This window comes from Diabrotica undecimpunctata, chromosome 3 (assembly GCF_040954645.1).
Source record: "Diabrotica undecimpunctata isolate CICGRU chromosome 3, icDiaUnde3, whole genome shotgun sequence".
NCBI lineage: Eukaryota > Metazoa > Arthropoda > Insecta > Coleoptera > Chrysomelidae > Diabrotica > Diabrotica undecimpunctata.
In genome coordinates, this window is record NC_092805.1 from 32,973,865 (window position 1) to 32,990,232 (window position 16,368).

General features: G+C 33.5%; 1 protein-coding gene across 1 annotated transcript in view; it reads left to right on the plus strand.

The window, feature by feature from the left end:
- LOC140436654 (uncharacterized) overlaps positions 1-16,368 on the plus strand; it is a 65,787-nt gene that overhangs the window by 37,257 nt on the left and 12,162 nt on the right. The gene's annotated exons all lie outside the window — the stretch shown is intronic.

The following is a 16,368-nucleotide window of genomic DNA, read 5'->3' on the forward strand; positions in this document are numbered from 1 at the left end:
GGTATATTAAAATACAATTTATTTCTTATATGATTATAGTAACTCATAACTAACTTTTGTTTATAATCACATAATATAGTAAGCGAAACATTTGTAAACACAATACTGACGCAACACCAACGGTTGCGAAGCAATATATTATTATAATACAATTGAATCTCCTATTTAAGAACTTTTATTTATACGTATTAATATCCAAATAAACGTGACTTTTCGCAATGTTCTGAAGTCATTTCGTTTGTTTATTTCAACTTGCTGGCACTGGCAGTGTGTTTGTTTACACTGTTTGTTTACTACTCATTAATATTTATGAATATAATTTAAGAATATTTTATCAGATTTACTTAAGAACAATTAATATTAATACGAGTCGCCGGTCAGAAATTTGAGTCGAATGAGGACTTCATCGTAACCCCGCAGGACTATTTTGCACACTTCGAGAAAACTTATTTTTCATACGGGTTAAAGAAATAGCAGCATCGCTGGCTCGAGTGGATCGAGCTAAAATGAGACTTTTCCAAAATTTTCGTTTTCCTTTTGTAGGCTTAGTACGTATTGGACCGCCCCCGTAATTATCGTAACAGGTTTCACGCCACTAATTTTTTTATTCTTAATCTTAATTAAGAATTAAAAATTACGTAGTTTATCATCGAACCTACTTATCCTTGTCTTTACACAGGATATTCTGTTTACCGTTTACCACACTTAAATCGCCATTTCTTCTTGTCATATGTATCTTCTTCGGTAAGATCTCTTTTTCTATTCGTCTTATTTATCCGTGCCACGGTAATGTACCGCAACCAATCAGCAAGCACATGAATGGCGTCACTCAACTTCTCAGAACCCGAAGAAGTGCAAACAAACGCAGTCCGCTGGGAAAGAGACGTGCGATCCAAAACCGCCTGCGATAGCGATACTCCAGTGTGCGAGGCTCCTCCAGGACTACCCTCGACCTCATGTCTCACATCAAACTGAACAATTGCTGAGAGATTTTGGCTGGAATTTTGTGTCCTACCCCCTACAGTTCGAACTTAGCACCAAGTGATTCACTTATTCTTAAAATTAAAGGGTGACTTTTGGGTGTCTTACGCTTCAATACCAATGATCAAGTCAAGGAATAGGTTACCCGATTTCTCAAGGGATTGGAGGTAGAATTCTTCTATAACATGGGTATAGAAAAGTTGGAACATCGCTTGAAAAAGTGTTTGGATATAAACAGAGATTATGTAGAAAAGTAGCGTAAATTTTAAGTTATAAAATGATGTGTAACAAAGAACAAAAATACCATTCTCTATTATTTTTGATATTTTGTTTAGTTGTTTAGCAATTTACCTTCGTATCATCTGTCAAAAATCCTATTTTTGATTTATACCTGTTTTTCGCCCTCCTTTTATATCTTTTACGTCCATCCCTAAGCTAATCCCTAATATACTTTGACAATGCGCCCGCATATTTTTTTTTTCAAAAAACGATAACACTTGATTTACTTGCAGGCTTTCAGTAGTGCTGACCTAAATTTTTAAGATATCGACTTCCTGCCTCCTTTATCCACCTACTTTATATTTGATAAATTAACATAATCTATAACTATTTCATATATTTTATCATCATCAACAAAATACTTAAACGTTGATCAAACTTTTTACATACTGACTTATTATAGTTGTGTGGTAGATAATTTAAAATCTGTTATAAGTGGATTAACTTCTATTAAATAGAAATTTCCTAGGAATCAGTAGCGGCTGGTGATAATTTTGTTCAGGGGGCGCTGATTCGAGAATATAAAAAAATAAATAGGTACTTTCCAAAATCCTACTTGTTAAAATTAAACTCAATCCTTCTGTTTTTTTATAAACTTTTTCATTTCATTAACATAAGTAAAAAAGTTTTTTCGATAGACAACATGGCAAGCGCCGTCAGTCTTTCTCCTGACATTGTTATTCCTTAGAAACGTCTCGATCAATTTCAAAGTAGAGAAAAATCTTTTAGATTTTACAGTTGTCATTTGTATCGTTATTAAAATAATCAAAACTTTATTTATTTTATAAACCATATGACACTATTATTAAATGTAAAAAAAGTAAACAACCGATTACATTTTCATTTTCTTGTGTTATTTCTGCTTCTTTTAAGTAAATAGATAGTGTGGAATCTATTTTTTTTTTAGTGTAATCAACTAGTTATAAACACAGTCCTCATTGTTTGCATCATAACTTCAAAATATCGATAATTATTGATAGGCCGTAACGTTTTTTTAATATCACTTCGTTGTACATACGAATGTAATCGGAATATGAACTACTTAAACCAGCAGCGATATTAGTTCTGCCTAATAGCTTGAAGCAGCTATTGTTCATATATTTGGCAGAGTTTTCGTGTTTTTTCACCTTTTCGGCCAGATTTATTAAATCACGTACACCAAATAACCAACAACAAAATAACGAGTTTTCTCTTCACATACGCGCAACCATAACGTAGTGTTGTATATATTTGACTCAAACTTCCGCGTAAACCCCGCTCGATTTTTATAACCAGGCTGTACTTGTCTTCAATTCAATATCGACATACGTCGTTAATTTTTTTTAATGTTACCTTGTTCACCTGTGACCTGTTTCATTAAATCACACACCCTCATTGTCATTTCTTATTATTTCAACTTAACTTAAACAATACAAAACAATTGTGTAGTACGTATCTTCGTGAAATAATTAAGAAATCTAGTGGTAAGTTTTATCTCGGGGTTGCTTTCTAAACGCCCGTATAAACGCCATAGCTCTGCGCCGTAGGGCGATGTGTCGAAAAGATAATAGTAGTGCATGTCGTTTCCATGGTAACCATAGACCTTTATCGGGCGTAATGAAATCAGCTCCATAATGCGGACGCTTAAAACAAATTATTGTAAAATTTAGTATAAAAGTGTGAATATGAAATATAAAAATATGAATTACATACAAATACAATTAATTCTTTGTACATAATTTTGTAGAGAGGGCGGCGGGAAAAAATGTTAACCAAGGTTATTTTGAGGCACACATAGTCTCTTCTTCCAAACTTTTTCTGATTTTATTTACTATTCTATGACACTATTGAATAATTGAATAGTTTTAACAGAAACTAACCTGATGTTCGGGTATTATGTTGTTAAATGCTAAAGTTTCGCTTACTCGATTTAGAAGGATTTTAAAATTACTGCGTGTCCATAATTTTATGTTTGCCAGTTTATTATTTTAATTGCATAAAGAGTGAGGTCAAAGGTTTAAAATTCTAACAATATTTGTGCAAGAGATTAATTATTTTGCGAATTAACACATTTTATTTTAGTCTAATCAATACAAATGGTACATTTCAATTTAAGTAACATGTAAATATTGCTACTGTAGGTAACTTATTTTTTTTTAAATTTAAACGCTGGTATGCTATTACACAACTTTTCTCGCCAATTCTTACACCCATAAGATATTACAAACCTTATGAAGATACTAATGCAAGCTTTTGAGGGAAACAAAAACTCTTAGTAACACTCTTAGTAATAAGAAATTGAGCAACAAAGTCTCATCGGGTCTGTCAGACTGGGCGAGACGACTTTGGTTAAAGGTTTGTAGCTATGGTATACTTTTCACGTCTCTTCCGACTATTTTTTTTTATAATGGGAAATAACCAACGACGATGACAAAGAAAAACATAGCTAAAAAACTTCTATTGGTCTATAACTAAACTGGCACCAAATGTACAGTGCACAGATTCTAAATGTGCCGGTGGGAGATGGCTTCTATGCGCTGTATTATAGTCGATGTATGAGAGAAAGTTTTTAAAATAATGAAATAACAAATAATAATATAAAAATTGTTATTTCATTATTTCGAAAACTTTTTCTCTCATACACCAACTATAATACAACGCATAGAAGCCATTTCCCACCGGCATATTTAGAATCTGTGCACTGTAAGTAATGTTGGTTGATTATGCACAGGATCAAAAAGTTGCAAACTAGGAAATAGTAAGAGCCTGGACTAAAGAATAAACGAAGTGACGGAGATATATAATGAGAAAGAGAGATAAATGATATTCTGAATAATATTGTATGGAAAGTAAATATTAAGATTAAAAATTATTTTAAATGTACTTTTTAAAGCAGTGCCCTTGCATACATTACTAGACTAGGCGGGATCTGTAGAAATTCAGACCATAATGGACATTTTCCATAGGAAGCTATTTTTTTGCTGGAATCCCTTCAGGATGTGCCCAATATCGATAATCACGATATGCGCCAGTCGTAAACCCTGTGCTAAATTTTTTATTTAACAAAATCTGAAAACAATTGAAAATTTCTTATTTTTTTGCTCCTATTTTCGTTTATAATTCGGAAAATATTGATCCTAGAGAAAAAATTATAAAAAGTTAAAAGTTTCGTTATTTAATTTTACACAATATTTCGTTAGCTAGAAATTGAAAATTTAATGTTTATTGTTGAAAAAATAGCAATAATTGGAAAAAAAGTACAAGAAAATGAAGTTAATCCTTTAAATGTTTTCGACTTTCTAAACTTGACTTACAAGCTTCATATTCCGCCTAGAAAAACTTTTTAATATGTTTAAAACGTGTGCTAAATTTTGTTAAGATCGGTCGGATAGGTTTTGCATAATAATTTTGCAATCCAGCCTACTAAAAAAAATCGCAAATTTTCAAATTTATAGTAGGCCCTAAATAAGGCTCTCAGATAGTTGCAAATTTTTTTACATATAAAGGAAGGCTCAAATTTTCAAACGCTTTTTGTAAAATTCAAATCGGTTCACTAGGAGAGCCTAGAAATTTTTTTTAAACATTTTTTAGGCTTATAAACAAATTGAATATTTACATTGCAAATGTAAAAAACTTTGTACAAAAACATGCAGTTGTATCAAACATGGTCTCAAATATGGATATGGAGTCGATGGATTCCTTAGATTTTCTAGAGGCATAAGATAAAGCTACAGATGAAGGAGAAGAAACATTAAATTTACAGATCGATGATGAAGATATTCAAATGGAAAATGAAGGTTTTGATGAAGAAATAAGGCCTGAAGATTATTGTCCTTCCAAAAAAAAAGAAAAAGACTTTAAAAAAAAATTATTGAAGATTGAGTCAAAATAAATTTATTTATGAAAAAAAAAAAAATTTTTTTTCGTTCGCCTTTGTTTTAACAATTTAAATTATTTATTAGCAATTTATAAATATATATTTTTTTACTAAAAGTAACAATTTACATCAATGTATAAATTGCAAGCTAAAAAAATGCATGAAGAAAAGATGCCGAGATAATGCAATTTTTAGCGCGCGCTATGATTTTGAACTCGTCGATTCACATTTCGAGTTAATGTCCCCACCATCATCTCTCATGCATTCCGAGCGACATTTTACGCCAAAAAGGTTTTTTATTTGTCTTTTTTATGGATGTTGCCATGAAGCGCATTACGTAAAACTTTTCATATAAAAAGTACTTGACAAGACGAGGGTATTTGTTTAAAAACGAGCCCTCTATCACTTATGGTTACACATCAAATGTATACCAACTTTGACCTTCAATATCTCGGCAACCAGTAAGCCGAATGTATCTTTTTTTTAAGAAGCAAAGAAGCGTCTTTTAATGTTCTTTAAGTGTATAAATTTTTAAATTGATATGTTTAAAGCTCGTAAAGTTATTCAATTTGTTTATAAGCCTAATATATATAAAAAATGTTTAAAACTTTAAAAAATTTTCTATGCTCTCCTAGAGAACCGATTTGAATTTTACAAAAAGCGTTTGAAAGTTTGAGCTTTCCTTTATGTGTAAAAAAATTTGCATCTATCTGAGGGCCTTATTTAAGGTCTACTATAAATTTGAAAATTTGTGATTTTTTTCCAGTAGGCTGGGTTGCAAAATTATTATGCAAAACCTATCCGACCGATCTTAACAAAATTTAGCACACGTTTTAAATATATTAAAAAGTTTTTCTAGGCGGAATATGAAGCTTGTAAGTCAAGGTTAGAAAGTCGAAAACATTTAAAGGATTAACTTCATTTTTTTGTACTTTTTTTTCCAATTATTGCTATTTTTCAACAATAAACATTAAATTTTCAATTTCTAGCTAACGAAATATGGTGTAGAATTGAATAACGAAACTTTTAACTTGTTATGATTTTTTCTCTAGGATCAATATTTTCCGAATTATAAACGAAAATAGGAGAAAAAAAATGAGAAATTTTCAATTGTTTTTAGATTTTGTTAAATAAAAAATTTAGCACAGGGTTTGCGACTGGCGCATATCGTGATTATCGATATTGGGCACATCCTGAAGGGATTCCAGCAAAAAAATAGCTTCCTATGGAAAATGTCCAATCCAAAACAGATCCCGCCTAGACTATACGAGTATATGAGTATATTTTCGATTCAATTAAAATTATAATCACTTTACAACTTGTGGTTTTTATAAAAGACACTTATTGTTAGTCGTGTTTGTACAGAAAGTAGTTCACAAGTGGAGTGCATTTCTTTATCACTATGTAGATAGCAATAAATTGTGTACAAAACAAGCGAATAGGCGTACCATATTTCAAATTTAACACCGACACGTGTACTCATTTTACATTATTTTTGCATAGTTAATTTAATTATGCCTACAGTTAAAATATTTACCAATCCTACAGAGAGGACAATATATCTATACAGATATTTACAAGATATAAAAATTCTTTTCCAAAACAAGAAAAATTGTTTGGTGCATGTATGCCAGTCTCAATCAAATATTACAAGGGGAAAATAACTGGAACAAATTATTTTAACAATATTTAACAATAATTATTTATAGAGAAATATAACACAAGATTGTCGGCATATTATTTCTTCTTATGGTGCCGTGCACCTATAGTACGTTGGCGAATTATCTTAAGGTCAGACGTCTGTCTTTTGCGGCATGCAAAAGTTCGCCAGTGTTAGTTACGCCTGTCCAGTTCTTTATATTTCGCAGCCACGACATTTGTTTGCGACCTACTCCTCTCTTGCCCTCAATCTTTCCTTGGATAATTAGTTGAGGGATTGCGTATTTTTCCCCTCTCAGGATGTGGCCCAGGTATCCAATCTTTCGTGCCTTGATCAAGCTGAGCAAATCTCTCTCAGTATTTGCTCTTCTTAGGACTTCCTCGTTTCTCACCCCTATCTGTCCATGGTATGCGGAACATTCTTCGCAAGGTCCACATTTCGAAGGCTTCCAACTTGTTAATGGAAGATATTTTCAACGTCCATGTCTCCATGCCGTATAACAATATGGACCATACATAGCACTTAACCATTCTGTAACGGAGATTGAAGGAAAGATTGCGGTTACAAAGTAGCGGTTTAAATTTAAGAAAAGCTTGTCTTGCTTGTTCGGTACGGCATTTTATTTCTTGTTGAGGATCCCATTGGTCATTCACCATCATTCCCAAGTATTTGAATGTTTTCACTTGCTCGATTGGAGCATTATCTACGTGCAGTTGTACTCTGAAAAATGCGCCCTTTCTTATTGTCATGCATTTTGTTTTTCCAGCATTTATCTTCAGGCCATATGTTTTTCCTGTGGTGTTTATTTTATTTAGTATCAACTGCATATCATGTTCGTTATCTGTGATTATTGCGGTGTCGTCAGCGTAACGAATGTTATTTATCGGGTACCCGTTGACCTTTATACCACAATCAGTGCCTTCAAGTGCCTCTGCAAAAACATTCTCCACATAGAGGTTGAACAGCATAGGAGACAAAATACACCCCTGTCGCACCCCTCGTAAAATTTCGAATTCCTCTGTGTTTGTTGATTTGTTCAGCCTCACACGTGCCTTTTGATTCCAATAGAGATTCTGGATAACTCTTATATCTTTCTCATCAATATCAGCATTGTGTAGCATTTTTATTATTTCATCGTGTTTTACGGTGTCAAAAGCTTTTTCGTAGTCGAGGAATGTGATGACTATATCTTTTCGTTGGTCCATACAGTTTTGTACCAGGGTATTCAAGCAGAATGATGCTTCGCGCGTCCCGAGTCCCTTCTTGAAACCAAATTGTGTCTCGCCGCTCAGCTCTTCTAGTTTTCTGAACATTCTTGTGTGGAGTATGCGAAGAAATATTTTAAGTAAATGACTCATCAAGCTAATCAGTCTGTGGTCCTTGTACCTTGTCGCTCTTTGTGATTTAGGGATCATTATGAAGGTTGAACAAAGCCAATCCGTTGGAATGTGGCCGGTGTCATATATGGCATTGAAGATTGTTACCAGAGTGTCGATGTTGTCATCATCCAACAGTTTTAGGGCTTCCGTAGTAATGCCATCCGGTCCAGGGGCCTTGCCCAGTTTTGCTATTTTTATAGCGTACTCCACCTCGGCGCGAATAATCGGAGGACCGGACAAAGTTTCTGTAGATAGGTTAGTAGTTGGCAGATTCGGTCTGTTGTCTGCAAAGAGGGACGAAGCATAATCTGTCCAGATTTTAGCTAGTTCTTCCTGGATATGTATGTAGTCGCCTTGATCATTTTTCAGGTTTGTCTCGTGGTGTTTCTTGTATATATTCGAAATTTCTTTAACCTTTTTGTGTAGTCCAAAGCTGTCCCCCTTTTCTTGTAGTGATTCATACATTCATTCATGTAGTGCATATTATTTAAGAATTTGTAATTCCCAAGAATTGTAATAATTAATAAGTAATTTTAAAATTGCCAAAAAAATAAAAATTTCTAAAATAACTTCAAATTACAGGGTGGCCCTGATTATATGCTCGGCACTGTATTTTATGCTCTCACTGGTAAACGCGACAAGAGAATCAACAAAATACGCTCCGGCACTGCCTATTAACTAACTTGTACGAGTTTTTTATCAATATTCTTGATTATTTTCTTAGTCTGTATTTGTCCTTGAGTGTCTCTTTTGATGATTCTTCTTTTCTCTTTGTTTTGGAGCCCCTTCCATAATTTTATCAATGCAGGCCACCACAGCAAAAACTGCAGCCTGGAGCACAGCTGTATATTAACCTAGGCCCTAAGATTTGTTATAATTAGTACTATGGAGTACTGTGGACAGTTCTAGGTCCATCCGTGAACTATATTAGCCGATATGTTTCCTTATCTACCTTTATATTTGCATAAAATTTTCAATTTTTGTTTTGTTTTTGAGTTTTTTTACTGGAACAATTTTATTGTCAGTTTACAGGACCAACTTCTTGTTTAGCATTGCAGGATAAAAAAATCTGGCAAAGAAAATAAAAATCTTTTGATAAGTAGACTTAATTTAAATTGTTTTAAAGTTTATGCTGTCTTTGACAAAACTTTTCCAACCATCTATTTGAAGCTTTAAAAGTCATTATTGAAACGAAGCTTCTATACTGGCGTTGTATTACTTTTTCTCTAGAGTAAAATGCTGAGGGGAACGTCACGGAACTAGCTCCACGAGAACGCGTCACGGGTGGCGTCACGAAATAGCGGTTCTTCACATCGATTCATTTCTCTCGATCAATTCGTTTTAAGTTATCATATATTTATTCTAAGCAGGTTTAAGTTAACAACTGCCTGAAAAATAACCTAACAAAATACAGACAATAAATGAGAAGTAAAAAATTAAAAGAGTATCTGTCAATAATAGATTAGATTCGTAACGATTGTCAAAATTTAAAAGTAAAGACAATATTAAATTATCTGTTTAAATTTTAATAATAATTCTCGTTTTAAAATAATTTTATATAATATATACAATTCTTATTTTTGAACATATTATTTAGTTTATGTAATAATTAAATTTACTATCACATGATGTTTATTTATATTTTATTATTAATTTAAAATTTCGTCCGAATTTGCCAGATCTGTCAGAAGTAAACAACTTTGCTATGCTTTGTTAATACTTTAGTTGATGGCGTTAGTAGCAAACATAATAATTTATTGAATTATTTTAATAGAATGTAATTTGTTGAAAATATGAATAATAAATAGATAATAAAATGACTTTATTCAATTTTAAAAGTATCATTTAAATTTTAAAAATACAGAGAACATAGTATTAAGCTTAGCGCTAGTCTACTGTATCGCCTACTGTACTTTTTTTTTAATTTCCCAAGACCTTTTATTTAATTGGAGGTCGTGATACGGGAATATTTTTATTCCTAGGTTTACAGAGGCGAAAGTTCAAAGATCAAGACATGTCATTATACAAAAGAATCGATAAAAAGATCAAAAAAGCTATTAGAATAGCTAAGGATACACATCTAAGAAAACAGTGTGAGGAAATACAGCAATTGCATCATAAACACGATTCATTTAATATGCACAAAAAAGTTAAAGAAGCCGCATGCTTATACAAACCTAGAAGAGTTGGGTGTTTGGTAGATAACCAAGGCAAACCACTGTTAACTGCGGAAGAAAAACTAGACATTTGGAAGAATTATGTGGAAGTAACTTTTGCAGATGAAGGGCAGAATACCATTGAAGACACTGAGTGCCAAACAGGACCCCCGATTACCATTGAAGAAGTCACGTCAGCTATTAAAAGAACTAAAGATGGTAAAGCGGTAGGGCCTGACGAGTTTTGTGCAGAATTCCTAAAACTTATGGATGAACAGGGAATAAAATGGATAACAACTGTATTCAACAACATATACGTAACTGGAAAAATACCCCAAAGCTGGTTAAAGTCGACCTTCGTGACCATACCAAAAAAAGTAAATGCCAAGACATGCGAAGACTACAGAACAATTAGCTTAATGAGCCACTTACTTAAAACGTTCTTGAAAGTGATACACGGCAGAATATATAAAAAATGCGAAGAACAAGTATCATGGACGCAGTTTGGATTCCGCGATTCCTTAGGCACCCGAGAGGCTCTATTCGCTGTCCAAGTGCTTATGCAAAGATGCAGGGATGTTAACTGTGATGTGTATACTTGTTTTATCGACTACAAAAAGGCATTTGATAGAGTAAAGCATGATAAACTTATAAACATCTTGAAAGAAGTGGGGTTAGATGATAGGGACTTAAGAATCATCTATAATTTATATTACAACCAAACAGCCAATATTAAAGTGGATGACCAATTGAAAGAGGCAGTCTCCATAGATAGAGGAGTGAGGCAAGGATGCATTCTGTCCCCGGTGTTATTTAATATATACTCTTGAATATATCTTCGAGCAAGCGCTAGGCGAACTACAAGAAGGCGTATTAGTCAACGGAATACGTCTAAACAACATTAGGTATGCCGACGATGCAGTAGTTTTTGCAGATAGTCTTAACGGTTTGCAAAGAATAATGTCGCGTATACCAGATATAAGTAGAGAACACGGACTTGATCTTAATACGAAGAAAACAAAGTAGATGGTAATCAGTAAGCGCAAAATATTAAATACACAGCTTTTGGTTAACCAACATCCAATTGACAGAGTGGACAGCTACACATACCTTGGTACCAATATTAACAGCCAATGGGATCACTTCAGTGAAATAAAACAACGCGAGGATAGGAAAAGCGAGATCGGCGTTCATAATGATGAAGTCTCTTTTCAGAAGTCACGATTTACCACATGCTACCAAAATCTCTCTCATTAGATGCTATGTATTTTCTACGTTATTATACGGAGTAGAGGCCTGGACACTTTCCGAAGCTTCTTTAAGAAAACTCGAGACATTCGAGATGTGGTGATACAGACGTATTTTAAGAATTTCATGGGTGGATCGTGTGACTAATGTTGAGGTCCTACGTAGAATAGGCAAGGAATGCGAGATTATTAACACCATCAAAGAGTGCTAACTAGAATATCTTGGCCATGTTATGAGGAATGAACAGAGATACGGCTTGTTGCAACTCATTCTTCAGGGCAAGGTATTTGGAAAGAGAGGACCAGGGAGAAGAAGAATATCTTGGCTTCAAAACCTGAGAAAGTGGTTTAATACATCGACAACCGAACTATTCAGAATAGCAACAAGCAAAGTTAGGATAGCCATGTTGATCACCAACATCCGGAACGGATAGGCATCGTAAGAAGAAGAAGAAGGTTTACAGAATTGAAAACTACTTTGTCAATCGCAAAATTTTCACTTTTGGGAATCTTTCTCTTCTGATTTAGATTGAAACCTTCAAAAAGCTTCTTTAATTCGATATATTTATAATTTCGTTAACTTCTGTTCTTCCAACATCAAACTTGTCCAATTTTCTAGCACTCGTACTGAACTTTACACTTTATTATCAATTTTGTTTTTAAGTATTAAACGTTTTTTTAGGGTACCGAGATCATAATTATGAACAGATGCAAAGTTCAGGAGTAACTAAACTAAGTACCTACAAGTGAATTAGTTTGCCAGATAAACTCTTAGTAGCCGTGATCGGTTTATAGGGGTACCTAAAAGGTTGAAAGGTTTTTTTCGACGCGACCGTTTTGTGGGGGTACCGTTATAAAGAGGGTCAAGAGTACGGGTATTTCCATGCTGTTTTTACCATTTCTGTAAACTCCAGAGTACTGGCATTTCCAATTTGGTTTAAGCATTCTGAAAATAGCCGATATTAGAGGTGACCGCTGATAACGGAGGATAAAATATTAGCTTTAAAATGTTGTTTGCCACTAAATCTTATTTCATGTTCTGGAATTTCATCACGAAATATTTTCGTATTTTCTGCCGTTTTTATCATTAGTATAAAATATGCAATATCTTTAACTGTTTCTGCTTCTTGCATGAATGAATGTTACTCAATGAATCATATTATTAAAACTGCTGTATTTAGATATTCATCTTTTTGTTGAAGTCTTGTTTGAAACATTTATTTTCTCTGAAATTTTTTCGCACATAGTAAGTAACAGTACATACTCAAATGTATCAAGTTTTTTATGTGATTTGACAGCTAATGACCCTTTATGGTTTTTCATCTTTGAGGAAATCTCTTAGAGAAAAAATGACACAATGATTAATTTCTTCATAATTTTCCTTTAAAGATTTCACAGCATCGGAACAAGCAGACCATCTGAAGTCACAAATAGGTTTAATACTCAAGTGTTTGCCCCTACAACATTTTTGTAATGCATTCCTATGTGTAGAACTGTCTGAGCGATATTGAAAAAAGTTAAAATTTTCATTTTCCATGAAAATTTCGGCAGTAGCGTTTCCAATTAAATTTAAGAATATTTAACACATATTTAATGCATAATCATAGCGCTGTCTCCGACAGTTAGTGATGGAGTTAATGTGGTCAATGGAGTTTTCATACTCTGACAATTTTTTATGTGCATTTTTCCAAGCATCCTAAGCACGGGAACGCTTGTCCAACCTTGTCGAATTTATCAATCAACAATTCGGTATAATTTAGATACGTTACATCAATAATTACGAGTATTACGTTTTTCTGTTAAATAAAAACAAAAATTAATTATAAAAATTAAAAAGTAAAAAAGACCCCAAAAATTACGGGCCTTAGGTACGTGCCTAGGTTGCCTAAGCCTTAATCCGCCTCTGCCCAATAAAGAACCAGTTTTTTTATTAAATATATGTAGTTTATTTGTGCATGAACCTAAAAAAATTAAACCTATCTACAAAGAATGCTATATACAGAATTTCTATGAATCCACATCAGATAAATATAGTAAAACCCTAGCGGGAAAAACCAGTTTCGGCAGAAAAACGATTTCGAGGGAATGATACATTCTCAAAATTTCCAATTATTTTTCTAATCTCTTACAAATAAATTCTTTGTTTACTTGTAACCGTTGTTGACATTTAACCATAAAGTGTTTATCAAAATTGGTTCATTTCGAGGTATTTGCGTTTTAGGAAAAATTATTATTTAATATATAGTAAATAGAATTCGTGTTTAAACATCTATGTTACCCGGCACTCACGTTTTCCAGATATTTAAAAGTACTATCTTTATAAAGTACTACAATTAGAATACACTCTAGATAAGGAAAAAAAAGTATCTGTTTATCTTAACGGGAGAAAATATAACCGATTACTACCAACATCCGATGATATCTTCTATTGTCACAGTGTCATAATATATGTTTATGGACGTTTATCTGGTCTAGAATTTCTTTAATCTATTTTTTAATGTTGAATAATACAGTGCTAGACAAAAAACTTTACTACATTTGTATTTTTTTGTCATATATTTTAGTCAACACGTAGATGGAGTGGGATTTATTGTTAACCAAAGAACAAAATGTCTTATTGTTGACTTTAACTGTATACAGTCAAAGAATCTACTATTGCACTTAATAGGGAAATTCTTTAATTGCAGTTGGATGAATGCATATGTCCCAACTGATTAAAAAACAAGACGAAATAAAAGAACAGTTCTTCGAAGACCTAGAGCAACCCTACAGAAGATGTCCCAGAAATGACACTAAGATTGTGTTAGGTGACATGAATGCAAGAATAGGATGAGAGCTGGTTTTCATGCCCACTATAGGAAGGAATAGCCTACACAACATCAGTAGCGACAAGAGTCATGTAACGTGGTTAAAGTGAATCGCCGGAGTTTTGTCATCAACTTTTTTCTTCCAACTCCTCCGTCACAAAAGATGGCCTCCCATTTCGTTCTTTATCGTGCATACTGGTTCTTCCTTGGTTGAAAATAATGCACCATTTCTTCACTGAAGATTCGTTCACTACATTCTCACCATAAACAGTCTTCATCTGCCTATAAATATAAATGTTGATAGGGCGAACATTTTGCGCATTTAAAAACCTACACGGCTTACTTCAGATTTAGCGACATTTTCAATGGGCGCTGCCATTTCAAAACTTTATAGGAAAAAGACCCGTGACCATATAGTAATGAGACTTAGCGTACGTAAAGATCGCCGAATTCTTAAAAAAATCCCCTATTGTTTCTAAATTCGTCGCAGGCATCCTGAATTCGCCTCCAAAACTGATCGCGTGTTTTTATTGGTTTGCGAATAACCCATTAATTTTATGGATCCCCACACACAAAAATCGCAAGTATCTATCGCATCTAGACGATTTTAGCTAGACGATTGGTGGATGTTCATGATCCATTACTTTACTTCATCTGTTGCTGGCCTTTTTCGACTGCAGATAATCGCAGACGGAATTTGAGAGAACTCATGTCATGTCAATTGGAATATAGATGTATAGCGAATCGTACTCTTTACAGGATCAGTCGGAGAACGATATATTCATAATTACGTTGCTACAACACATACATTTGGTTAAAAGTTCTCACGGATTCCTTTTATCCTTTCGAAGAGGCATTCTTAACTTAACGCTAATAATGCATAAGGGAATTTCTTAAAGAACACGTGATAACTTTCGTACCATGTGTTAAAGAACACTTTCGTCCCATGCAAGATAACCTTAATTTTTGATGGAGTGTCCAACTAGAAGTCCGGATTTAAACCACATAGAGTATGTACAGGAAATCCTAAAAGAAGGATCAGACGGAACTACGGTGAGCTTTACTCAGTGGTACAGTTAGAAGAGACGTTCTTACACGAATCGGGGCATGCATCGCAGGATAAGACTGTTATTGTGACAAAAGTATGTCAGTAATACTCGATTTTAGGGAATAATTCTTTCATATTTGTCAGAAAGCGACATCGTTCAATTGAAATCTTGCCAAATTTTTATGAATTTCTTTGTTAACTTTTAAGCATAACCTTGTTACTTTGTTTGGAAAAAAGTGTCCGGTTTGCGGTCGAGTGCGATTTAAGCCTTATACGCTCGCTGTCTGTGGTAATACATACTCTCATATCTAATTAACAGATAAGATTCTCGAACAGCCTGATAATGAATGGCGTTTTCTTTATTCTTTATCATTTCGAATTACTACATTCGAGTTTTAATTATAATAACAACGCAGCTGTTGTGAAAACCCCTTTTTGTGTATAATATATTTATTTTAACACTGGCTTATCTTTTAACAATAATATAACAAAGTATATTTATAATACCTTTATTCCCCCAGCGATAATTTTTAAAAACAAAACTTTTTTTCACAACAAACGTCCTTGAATGCTTGTGTATTATCATTATTAATGTTTGAATTTGAATTTATTAATTTACACAATGGAAATTTTGAATATGATTACATGTCTTATAGATCCGCGCACAGACATGCGGTATTCGGCGAGTCCCGAATAATGAATAATGCTATTTGGCAATATTCAGCATCTAGTGTGTATGGGCGTTGATTGTATAATATTCAATCAACGGTATGGGTTACCCATGACGAATAATCGCTATTCATACATGTAGTATTCGGCGAATCACAATTATTCACTATGGGCCGAGCTATAGAACGGACCTAGAGAATTATAGATCCATTAGCCTGTTGAACCACAAATACAAGCTCTTTAGGTTTCAGTACAAGCAGACACGGCATAAGAGAGACATCCGAAA